Raw genomic sequence first — 12,906 nt, forward strand, 5'->3', positions numbered from 1 at the left:
GATTCGCCCAATGAGTCCTTGATATTTAGTCGTTTTCAGCCAATTTACTTGATTTTTGAAAATTTCACTTTTTTGTGAAAATATCCACTAAATGAGGGAATAATATGTGTGAGGGTACCCCAGGAGAGATCCAAATGTGTGTGGGTAGAATATATATCACACAGGGGTAAAATTGAAAAAAGTTTAAAAAAAAATTTTTTTGGACTTAGTCATTTTTCCGGCATTTATCAGACTTTCAGATAGAGGAAATGTCAGTGAGCGTTCCGATTTCAGTTCCAGATCAATTCACCCAATGAGTCCTTGATATTTAGTCATTTTCAGCCAATTTTCTGGATTTTTGAAAATTTCACTTTTTTGTGAAAATATCTACTAAATGAGGGAATAATATGTGTGAGGGTACCCCAGGAGAGTTCCAAATGTGTGTGGGTAGAATATATATCCCACGGGGGTAAAATTGAAAAAAGTTTAAAAATATTTTTTTTTGGACTTATTCATTTTTCCGCCGTTTATCAGACTTTCAGATAGGGGAAATGTCAGTGATCGTTCCGATTTCAGTTCCAGAGCGATTCGCCCAATGAGTCCTTGATATTTAGTCGTTTTCAGCCAAGTTTCTGGATTTTTGAAAATTTCACTTTTTTGTGAAAATATCCACTAAATGAGGGAATTATATGTGTGAGGGTACCCCAGGAGAGATCCAAATGTGTGTGGGTAGAATATATATCCCACGGGGGTAAAATTGAAAAAAGTTTAAAAAAATTTTTTTTTTGGACTTATTCATTTTTCCGCCGTTTATCAGACTTTCAGATAGGGGAAATGTCAGTGATCGTTCCGATTTCAGTTCCAGATCAATTCACCCAATGAGTCCTTGATATTTAGTCGTTTTCAGCCAAGTTTCTGGATTTTTGAAAATTTCACTTTTTTGTGAAAATATCCACTAAATGAGGGAATAATATGTGTGAGGGGACCCCAGGAGAGTTCCAAATTGTGTGGGTAGAATATATATCCCACGGGGGTAAAATTGAAAAAAGTTTAAAAAATTTTTTTTGTACTTAGTCAATTTTTCGGCGTCTACCAGACTTTCAGATAGGGCAAATGTCAGTGATCGTTCCGATTTCAGTTCCAGATTGATTCACCCAATGAGTCCTTGATGTTTAGTCTTTTTCAGCCAATTTTCTGGATTTTTGAAAATTTCACTTTTTTGTGAAAATATCCACTAAATGAGGGAATAATATGTGTGAGGGTACCCCAGGAGAGTTCCAAATGTGTGTGGGTAGAATATATATCCCACGGGGGTAAAATTGAAAAAAGTTGAAAAAATTTTTTTTTTGACTTATTAATTTTTCCGACGTTTATCAGACTTTCAGATAGAGGAAATGTCAGTGCGTGTCCCGATTTCAGTTCCAGATCGATTCGCCCAATGAGTCCTTGATATTTAGTCGTTTTTAGCCAATTTTCTTGATTTTTGAAAATTTCACTTTTTTGTGAAAATATCCACTAAATGAGGGAATTATATGTGTGAGGGTACCCCAGGAGAGATCCAAATGTGTGTGGGTAGAATATATATCACACGGGGGTAAAATTGAAAAAAGTTTAAAAGGTTTTTTTTTTGGACTTAGTCATTTTTCCAACGTTTATCAGACTTTCAGATACGGGAAATGTCAGTGAGCGTTCCGATTTCAGTCCCAGAGCGATTCGCCCAAATGAGTCCTTGATATTTAGTCGTTTTTAGCCAATTTTCTTGATTTTTGAAAATTTCACTTTTTTGCGAAAATATCCACTAAATGAGGGAATTATATGTGTGAGGGTACCCCATGAGAGATCCAAATGTGTGTGGGTAGAATATATATCACACGGGGGTAAAATTGAAAAAAGTTTAAAAGTTTTTTTTTTTGGACTTAGTCATTTTTCCAACGTTTATCAGACTTTCAGATACGGGAAATGTCAGAGAGCGTTCCGATTTCAGTTCCAGAGCGATTCGCCCAAATGAGTCCTTGATATTTAGTCGTTTTCAGCCAATTTTCTTGATTTTTGAAAATTTCACTTTTTTTGTGAACATATCCACTAAATGAGGGAATAATATGTGTGAGGGTACCCCAGGAGAGTTCCAAATGTGTGTGGGTAGAATATATATCCCACGGGGGTAAAATTGAATAAAGTTTAAAAAAATTTTTTTTGGACTTAGTCATTTTTCCGTCGTTTATCAGACTTTCAGATAGGGCAAATGTCAGTGAGCGTTCCGATTTCAGTTCCAGAGCGATTCGCCCAATGAGTCCTTGATATTTAGTCAATTTCAGCCAATTTTCTGGATTTTTGAAAATTTCACTTTTTTGTGAAAATATCCACTAAATGAGGGAATAATATGTGTGAGAGTACCCCAGGAGAGTTCCAAATGTGTGTGGGTAGAATATATATCCCACGGGGGTAAAATTGAAAAAGTTGAAAAAAATTTTTTTGGGACTTATTCATTTTTCCGACGTTTATCGGACTTTCAGATAGAGGAAATGTCAGTGAGCGTTCCGATTTCAGTTCCAGAGCGATTCTCCCAATGAGTCCTTCATATTTAGTCGTTTTCAGCCAAGTTTCTGGATTTTTGAAAATTTCACTTTTTTGTGAAAATATCCACTAAATGAGGGAATAATATGTGTGAGGGAACCCCAGGAGAGTTCCAAATTGTGTGGGTAGAATATATATCCCACGGGGGTAAAATTGAATAAAGTTTAAAAAATTTTTTTTTTGTACTTAGTCAATTTTTCGGCGTCTACCAGACTTTCAGATAGGGCAAATGTCAGTGATCGTTCCGATTTCAGTTCCAGATCGATTCGCCCAATGAGTCCTTGATATTTAGTCGTTTTCAGCCAATTTACTTGATTTTTGAAAATTTCACTTTTTTGTGAAAATATCCACTAAATGAGGGAATAATATGTGTGAGGGTACCCCAGAAGAGATCCAAATGTGTGTGGGTAGAATATATATCACACAGGGGTAAAATTGAAAAAAGTTTAAAAAAAAATTTTTTTGGACTTAGTCATTTTTCCGGCATTTATCAGACTTTCAGATAGAGGAAATGTCAGTGAGCGTTCCGATTTCAGTTCCAGATCAATTCACCCAATGAGTCCTTGATATTTAGTCATTTTCAGCCAATTTTCTGGATTTTTGAAAATTTCACTTTTTTGTGAAAATATCTACTAAATGAGGGAATAATATGTGTGAGGGTACCCCAGGAGAGTTCCAAATGTGTGTGGGTAGAATATATATCCCACGGGGGTAAAATTGAAAAAAGTTTAAAAATATTTTTTTTTGGACTTATTCATTTTTCCGCCGTTTATCAGACTTTCAGATAGGGGAAATGTCAGTGATCGTTCCGATTTCAGTTCCAGAGCGATTCGCCCAATGAGTCCTTGATATTTAGTCGTTTTCAGCCAAGTTTCTGGATTTTTGAAAATTTCACTTTTTTGTGAAAATATCCACTAAATGAGGGAATTATATGTGTGAGGGTACCCCAGGAGAGATCCAAATGTGTGTGGGTAGAATATATATCCCACGGGGGTAAAATTGAAAAAAGTTTAAAAAAATTTTTTTTTTGGACTTATTCATTTTTCCGCCGTTTATCAGACTTTCAGATAGGGGAAATGTCAGTGATCGTTCCGATTTCAGTTCCAGATCAATTCACCCAATGAGTCCTTGATATTTAGTCGTTTTCAGCCAAGTTTCTGGATTTTTGAAAATTTCACTTTTTTGTGAAAATATCCACTAAATGAGGGAATAATATGTGTGAGGGGACCCCAGGAGAGTTCCAAATTGTGTGAGTAGAATATATATCCCACGGGGGTAAAATTGAAAAAAGTTTAAAAAATTTTTTTTGTACTTAGTCAATTTTTCGGCGTCTACCAGACTTTCAGATAGGGCAAATGTCAGTGATCGTTCCGATTTCAGTTCCAGATTGATTCACCCAATGAGTCCTTGATGTTTAGTCTTTTTCAGCCAATTTTCTGGATTTTTGAAAATTTCACTTTTTTGTGAAAATATCCACTAAATGAGGGAATAATATGTGTGAGGGTACCCCAGGAGAGTTCCAAATGTGTGTGGGTAGAATATATATCCCACGGGGGTAAAATTGAAAAAAGTTGAAAAAATTTTTTTTTTGACTTATTAATTTTTCCGACGTTTATCAGACTTTCAGATAGAGGAAATGTCAGTGCGTGTCCCGATTTCAGTTCCAGATCGATTCGCCCAATGAGTCCTTGATATTTAGTCGTTTTTAGCCAATTTTCTTGATTTTTGAAAATTTCACTTTTTTGTGAAAATATCCACTAAATGAGGGAATTATATGTGTGAGGGTACCCCAGGAGAGATCCAAATGTGTGTGGGTAGAATATATATCACACGGGGGTAAAATTGAAAAAAGTTTAAAAGGTTTTTTTTTTGGACTTAGTCATTTTTCCAACGTTTATCAGACTTTCAGATACGGGAAATGTCCGTGAGCGTTCCGATTTCAGTCCCAGAGCGATTCGCCCAAATGAGTCCTTGATATTTAGTCGTTTTTAGCCAATTTTCTTGATTTTTGAAAATTTCACTTTTTTGCGAAAATATCCACTAAATGAGGGAATTATATGTGTGAGGGTACCCCATGAGAGATCCAAATGTGTGTGGGTAGAATATATATCACACGGGGGTAAAATTGAAAAAAGTTTAAAAGTTTTTTTTTTTGGACTTAGTCATTTTTCCAACGTTTATCAGACTTTCAGATACGGGAAATGTCAGTGAGCGTTCCGATTTCAGTTCCAGAGCGATTCGCCCAAATGAGTCCTTGATATTTAGTCGTTTTCAGCCAATTTTCTTGATTTTTGAAAATTTCACTTTTTTTGTGAACATATCCACTAAATGAGGGAATAATATGTGTGAGGGTACCCCAGGAGAGTTCCAAATGTGTGTGGGTAGAATATATATCCCACGGGGGTAAAATTGAATAAAGTTTAAAAAAATTTTTTTTGGACTTAGTCATTTTTCCGTCGTTTATCAGACTTTCAGATAGGGCAAATGTCAGTGAGCGTTCCGATTTCAGTTCCAGAGCGATTCGCCCAATGAGTCCTTGATATTTAGTCAATTTCAGCCAATTTTCTGGATTTTTGAAAATTTCACTTTTTAGTGAAAATATCCACTAAATGAGGGAATAATATGTGTGAGAGTACCCCAGGAGAGTTCCAAATGTGTGTGGGTAGAATATATATCCCACGGGGGTAAAATTGAAAAAGTTGAAAAAAATTTTTTTGGGACTTATTCATTTTTCCGACGTTTATCGGACTTTCAGATAGAGGAAATGTCAGTGAGCGTTCCGATTTCAGTTCCAGAGCGATTCTCCCAATGAGTCCTTCATATTTAGTCGTTTTCAGACAATTTTCTTGATTTTTGAAAATTTCACTTTTTTTTGTGAAAATATCCACTAAATGAGGGAATAATATGTGTGAGGGTACCCCAGGAGAGTTCCAAATGTGTGTGGGTAGAATATATATCCCACGGGGGTAAAATTGAATAAAGTTTAAAAAAAATTTTTTTGGACTTAGTCATTTTTCCGACGTTTATCAGACTTTCAGATAGGGCAAATGTCAGTGAGCGTTCCGATTTCAGTTCCAGAGCGATTCGCCCAATCAGTCCTTGAAATTTAGTATTTTTCAGCCAATTTTCTGGATTTTTGAAAATTTCACTTTTTTGTGAAAATATCCACTAAATGAGGGAATAATATGTGTGAGGGTACCCCAGGAGAGTTCCAAATGTATGTGGGTAGAATATATATCCCACGGGGGTAAAATTGAAAAAAATTGAAAAATTTTTTTTTTGGACTTAGTCAATTTTTCGGCGTCTACCAGACTTTCAGATAGGGCAAATGTCAGTGATCGTTCCGATTTCAGTTCCAGATTGATTCACCCAATGAGACCTTGATGTTTAGTCTTTTTCAGCCAATTTTCTGGATTTTTGAAAATTTCACTTTTTTGTGAAAATATCCACTAAATGAGGGAATAATATGTGTGAGGGTACCCCAGGAGAGTTCCAAATGTGTGTGGGTAGAATATATATCCCACGGGGGTAAAATTGAAAAAAGTTTAAAAAAAATTTTTTTGGACTTAGTCATTTTTCCGACGTTTATCAGACTTTCAGATAGGGCAAATGTCAGTGAGCGTTCCGATTTCAGTTCCAGAGCGATTCGCCCAATCAGTCCTTGAAATTTAGTATTTTTCAGCCAATTTTCTGGATTTTTGAAAATTTCACTTTTTTGTGAAAATATCCACTAAATGAGGGAATAATATGTGTGAGGGTACCCCAGGAGAGTTCCAAATGTATGTGGGTAGAATATATATCCCACGGGGGTAAAATTGAAAAAAATTGAAAAATTTTTTTTTTGGACTTAGTCATTTTTCCGGCGTTTATCTGACTTTCAGATAGAGGAAATGTCAGTGAGCGTTCCGATTTCAGTTCCAGATCGATTCGCCCAATGAGTCCTTGATATTTAGTCGTTTTCAGCCAATTTACTTGATTTTTGAAAATTTCACTTTTTTGTGAAAATATCCACTAAATGAGGGAATAATATGTGTGAGGGTACCCCAGGAGAGATCCAAATGTGTGTGGGTAGAATATATATCACACAGGGGTAAAATTGAAAAAAGTTTAAAAAAAAATTTTTTTGGACTTAGTCATTTTTCCGGCATTTATCAGACTTTCAGATAGAGGAAATGTCAGTGAGCGTTCCGATTTCAGTTCCAGATCAATTCACCCAATGAGTCCTTGATATTTAGTCATTTTCAGCCAATTTTCTGGATTTTTGAAAATTTCACTTTTTTGTGAAAATATCCACTAAATGAGGGAATAATATGTGTGAGGGAACCCCAGGAGAGTTCCAAATTGTGTGGGTAGAATATATATCCCACGGGGGTAAAATTGAAAAAAGTTTAAAAATATTTTTTTTTGGACTTATTCATTTTTCCGCCGTTTATCAGACTTTCAGATAGGGGAAATGTCAGTGATCGTTCCGATTTCAGTTCCAGAGCGATTCGCCCAATGAGTCCTTGATATTTAGTCGTTTTCAGCCAAGTTTCTGGATTTTTGAAAATTTCACTTTTTTGTGAAAATATCCACTAAATGAGGGAATAATATGTGTGAGGGTACCCCAGGAGAGTTCCAAATGTGTGTGGGTAGAATATATATCCCACGGGGGTAAAATTTAAAAAAGTTGAAAAAATTTTTTTTTTGGACTTATACATTTTTCCGCCGTTTATCAGACTTTCAGATAGGGGAAATGTCAGTGAGCGTTCCGATTTCAGTTCCAGAGCGATTCGCCCAATGAGTCCTTGATATTTAGTCGTTTTCAGCCAAGTTTCTGGATTTTTGAAAATTTCACTTTTTTGTGAAAATATCCACTAAATGAGGGAATAATATGTGTGAGGGAAACCCAGGAGAGTTCCAAATTGTGTGGGTAGAATATATATCCCACGGGGGTAAAATTGAAAAAAGTTTAAAAAAATTTTTTTTTGTACTTAGTCAATTTTTCGGCGTCTACCAGACTTTCAGATAGGGCAAATGTCAGTGATCGTTCCGATTTCAGTTCCAGATTGATTCACCCAATGAGTCCTTGATGTTTAGTCTTTTTCAGCCAATTTTCTGGATTTTTGAAAATTTCACTTTTTTGTGAAAATATCCACTAAATGAGGGAATAATATGTGTGAGGGTACCCCAGGAGAGTTCCAAATGTGTGTGGGTAGAATATATATCCCACGGGGGTAAAATTGAATAAAGTTTAAAAAAAATTTTTTGGGACTTAGTCATTTTTCCGACGTTTATCAGACTTTCAGATAGGGCAAATGTCAGTGAGCGTTCCGATTTCAGTTTCAGAGCGATTCGCCCAATCAGTCCTTGAAATTTAGTATTTTTCAGCCAATTTTCTGGATTTTTGAAAATTTCACTTTTTTGTGAAAATATCCACTAAATGAGGGAATAATATGTGTGAGGGTACCCCAGGAGAGTTCCAAATGTATGTGGGTAGAATATATATCCCACGGGGGTAAAATTGAAAAAAATTGAAAAAATTTTTTTTTGGACTTAGTCATTTTTCCGGCGTTTATCTGACTTTCAGATAGAGGAAATGTCAGTGAGCGTTCCGATTTCAGTTCCAGATCAATTCACCCAATGAGTCCTTGATATTTAGTCGTTTTCAGCCAAGTTTCTGGATTTTTGAAAATTTCACTTTTTTGTGAAAATATCCACTAAATGAGGGAATAATATGTGTGAGGGGACCCCAGGAGAGTTCCAAATTGTGTGGGTAGAATATATATCCCACGGGGGTAAAATTGAAAAAAGTTTAAAAAATTTTTTTTGTACTTAGTCAATTTTTCGGCGTCTACCAGACTTTCAGATAGGGCAAATGTCAGTGATTGTTCCGATTTCAGTTCCAGATTGATTCGCCCAAATGAGTCCTTGATATTTAGTCGTTTTTAGCCAATTTTCTTGATTTTTGAAAATTTCACTTTTTTGTGAAAATATCCACTAAATGAGGGAATTATATGTGTGAGGGTACCCCAGGAGAGATCCAAATGTGTGTGGGTAGAATATATATCACACGGGGGTAAAATTGAAAAAAGTTTAAAAGTTTTTTTTTTTGGACTTAGTCATTTTTCCAACGTTTATCAGACTTTCAGATACGGGAAATGTCAGTGAGCGTTCCGATTTCAGTTCCAGAGCGATTCGCCCAAATGAGTCCTTGATATTTAGTCGTTTTCAGGGAATTTTCTTGATTTTTGAAAATTTCACTTTTTTTGTGAACATATCCACTAAATGAGGGAATAATATGTGTGAGGGTACCCCAGGAGAGTTCCAAATGTGTGTGGGTAGAATATATATCCCACGGGGGTAAAATTGAATAAAGTTTAAAAAAATTTTTTTTGGACTTAGTCATTTTTCCGGCGTTTATCAGACTTTCAGATAGGGCAAATGTCAGTGAGCGTTCCGATTTCAGTTCCAGAGCGATTCGCCCAATGAGTCCTTGATATTTAGTCAATTTCAGCCAATTTTCTGGATTTTTGAAAATTTCACTTTTTTGTGAAAATATCCACTAAATGAGGGAATAATATGTGTGAGAGTACCCCAGGAGAGTTCCAAATGTGTGTGGGTAGAATATATATCCCACGGGGGTAAAATTGAAAAAGTTGAAAAAAATTTTTTTTGGACTTATTCATTTTTCCGACGTTTATCAGACTTTCAGATAGGGGAAATGACAGTGAGCGTTCCGATTTCAGTTCCAGAGCGATTCGCACAATCAGTCCTTGATATTTAGTCTTTTTCAGCCAATTTTCTGGATTTTTGAAAATTTCACTTTTTTTGTGAAAATATCCACTAAATGAGGGAATAATATGTGTGAGGGTACCCCAGGAGAGTTCCAAATGTATGTGGGTAGAACATATATATCCCACGGGGGTAAAATTGAAAAAAATTGAAAAATTTTTTTTTTTGGACTTAGTCATTTTTCCGGCGTTTATCTGACTTTCAGATAGAGGAAATGTCAGTGAGCGTTCCGATTTCAGTTCCAGATCGATTCGCCCAATGAGTCCTTGATATTTAGTCGTTTTCAGCCAATTTACTTGATTTTTGAAAATTTCACTTTTTTGTGAAAATATCCACTAAATGAGGGAATAATATGTGTGAGGGTACCCCAGGAGAGATCCAAATGTGTGTAGGTAGAATATATATCACACGGGGGTAAAATTGAAAAAGTTGAAAAAAAATTTTTTTTTTGGACTTAGTCATTTTTCCAACGTTTATCAGACTTTCACATAGGGAAAATGTCAGTGAGCGTTCCAATTTCAGTTCCAGATCAATTCACCCAATGAGTCCTTGATAGTTAGTCATTTTCAGCCAATTTTCTGGATTTTTGAAAATTTCACTTTTTTGTGAAAATATCCACTAAATGAGGGAATAATATGTGTGAGGGTACCCCAGGAGAGTTCCAAATGTGTGTGGGTAAAATATATATCCCACGGGGGTAAAATTGAAAAAATTTTTTTTTGGACTTATTCATTTTTCCGACGTTTATCAGACTTTCAGATGGAGGAAATGTCAGTGAGCATCCCGATTTCACTTCCAGATCGATTCGCCCAACGAGTCCTTGATATTTAGTCGTTTTCAGCCAATTTTCTTGATTTTTGAAAATTTCACTTTTTTGTGAAAATATCCACTAAATGAGGGAATAATATGTATGAGGGTACCGCAGGAGAGATCCAAATGTGTGTGGGTAGAATATATATCCCACGGGGGTAAAATTGAAAAAAGTTGAAAAAAATTTTTTTGGGACTTATTCATTTTTCCGACATTTATCAGACTTTCAGATAGGGCAAATGTCAGTGATCGTTCCGATTTCAGTTCCAGAGCGATTCGCCCAATGAGTCCTTGATATTTAGTCGTTTTTAGCCAAGTTTCTTGATTTTTGAAAATTTCACTTTTTTGTGAAAATATCCACTAAATGAGGGAATAATATGTGTGAGGGTACCCCAGGAGAGTTCCAAATGTGTGTGGGTAGAATATATATCCCACGGGGGTAAAATTGAAAAAAGTTTAAAACATTTTTTTTTGGACTTATTCATTTTTCCGACGTTTATCAGACTTTCAGATGGAGGAAATGTCAGTGAGCATCCCGATTTCACTTCCAGATCGATTCGCCCAACGAGTCCTTGATATTTAGTCGTTTTCAGCCAATTTTCTTGATTTTTGAAAATTTCACTTTTTTGTGAAAATATCCATTAAATGAGGGAATAATATGTGTGAGGGTACCCCAGGAGAGATTCAAATGTGTGTGGGTAGAATATATATCACACGGGGGTAAAATAGAAAAAGGTTGAAAAAAATTTTTTTTTGTACTTAGTCAATTTTCCGGCGTCTACCAGACTTTCAGATAGGGGAAATGTCAGTGAGCGTTCCGATTTCAGTTCCAAAGCGATTCGCCCAATGAGTCCTTGATATTTAGTCGTTTTCAGCCAAGTTTCTGGATTTTTGAAAATTTCACTTTTTTGTGATAATATCCACTAAATGAGGGAATAATATGTGTGAGGGTACCCCAGGAGAGATCCAAATGTGTGTGGGTAGAATATATATCACACGGGGGTAAAATTGAAAAAAGTTTTAAAAAATTTTTTCTTTTGTACTTAGTCAATTTTCCGGCGTCTACCAGACTTTCAGATAGGGCAAATGTCAGTGATCGTTCCGATTTCAGTTCCAGATCGATTCACCCAATGAGTCCTTGATGTTTAGTCAATTTCAGCCAATGTTCTGTATTTTTGAAAATTTCACTTTTTTGTGAAAATATCCACTAAATGAGGGAATAATATGTGTGAGGGGACCCCAGGAGAGTTCCAAATGTGTGTGGGTAGAATATATATCCCACGGGGGTAAAATTGAAAAAAGTTAAAAAATTTTTTTTTTGTACTTAGTAAATTTTCCGGCGTCTATCAGACTTTCAGATAGGGCAAATGTAGGTGATCGTTCCGATTTCAGTTCCAGAGCGATTCGCCCAATGAGTCCTTGATATTTAGTCGTTTTCAGCCAAGTTTCTGGATTTTTGAAAATTTCACTTTTTTGTGAAAATTTCCACTAAATGAGGGAATAATATGTGTGAGGGTACCCCAGGAGAGATTCAAATGTGTGTGGGTAGAATATATATCACACGGGGGTAAAATAGAAAAAGGTTGAAAAAAAATTTTTTTGGGACTTATTCATTTTTCCGACATTTATCAGACTTTCAGATGGAGGAAATGTCAGTGAGCATCCCGATTTCACTTCCAGATCGATTCGCCCAACGAGTCCTTGATATTTAGTCGTTTTCAGCCAATTTTCTTGATTTTTGAAAATTTCACTTTTTTGTGATAATATCCACTGAATGAGGGAATAATATGTGTGAGGGTACCCCAGGAGAGTTCCAGATGTGTGTGGGTAGAATATATATCCCATGGGGGTAAAATTGAAAAAAGTTGAAAAAAATTTTTTTTTTGGACTTATTCATTTTTCTGACGTTTATCTGACTTTCAGATAGAGGAAATGTCAGTGAGCGTTCCGATTTCAGTTCCAAAGCGATTCGCCCAATGAGTCCTTGATATTTAGTCAATTTCAGCCAATGTTCTGGATTTTTGAAAATTTCACTTTTTTGTGAAAATATCCACTAAATGAGGGAATAATATGTGTGAGGGGACCCCAGGAGAGTTCCAAATGTGTGTGGATAGAATATATATCCCACGGGGGTAAAATTGAAAAAAGTTTAAAAAATTTTTTTTTGTACTTAGTCAATTTTCCGGCGCCTATCAGACTTTCAGATAGGGCAAATGTCAGTGATCGTTCCGATTTCAGTTCCAGAGCGATTCGCCCAATGAGTCCTTGATATTTAGTCGTTTTCAGCCAAGTTTCTTGATTTTTGAAAATTTCACTTTTTTGTGAAAATATCCACTAAATGAGGGAATAATATGTGTGAGGGTACCCCAGGAGAGTTCCAAATGTGTGTGGGTAGAATATATATCCCACGGGGGTAAAATTGAAAAAAGTTTTAAAAATTTTTTTCTTTTGTACTTAGTCAATTTTCCGGCGTCTACCAGACTTTCAGATAGGGCAAATGTCAGTGATCGTTCCGATTTCAGTTCCAGATCGATTCACCCAATGAGTCCTTGATGTTTAGTCTTTTTCAGCCAATTTTCTGGATTTTTGAAAATTTCACTTTTTTGTGAAAATATCCACTAAATGAGGGAATAATATGTGTGAGGGTACCCCAGGAGAGATTCAAATGTGTGTGGGTAGAATATATCTCACACGGGGGTAAAATAGAAAAAGGTTGAAAAAAAATTTTTTTTGGACTTAGTCATTTTTCCAACGTTTATCAGACTTTCA

This window comes from Phyllobates terribilis, unplaced genomic scaffold (assembly GCF_046119375.1).
Source record: "Phyllobates terribilis strain yellow unplaced genomic scaffold, ASM4611937v1 Scaffold_2__4_contigs__length_985480577, whole genome shotgun sequence".
Classification (NCBI taxonomy): Eukaryota; Metazoa; Chordata; class Amphibia; order Anura; family Dendrobatidae; genus Phyllobates; species Phyllobates terribilis.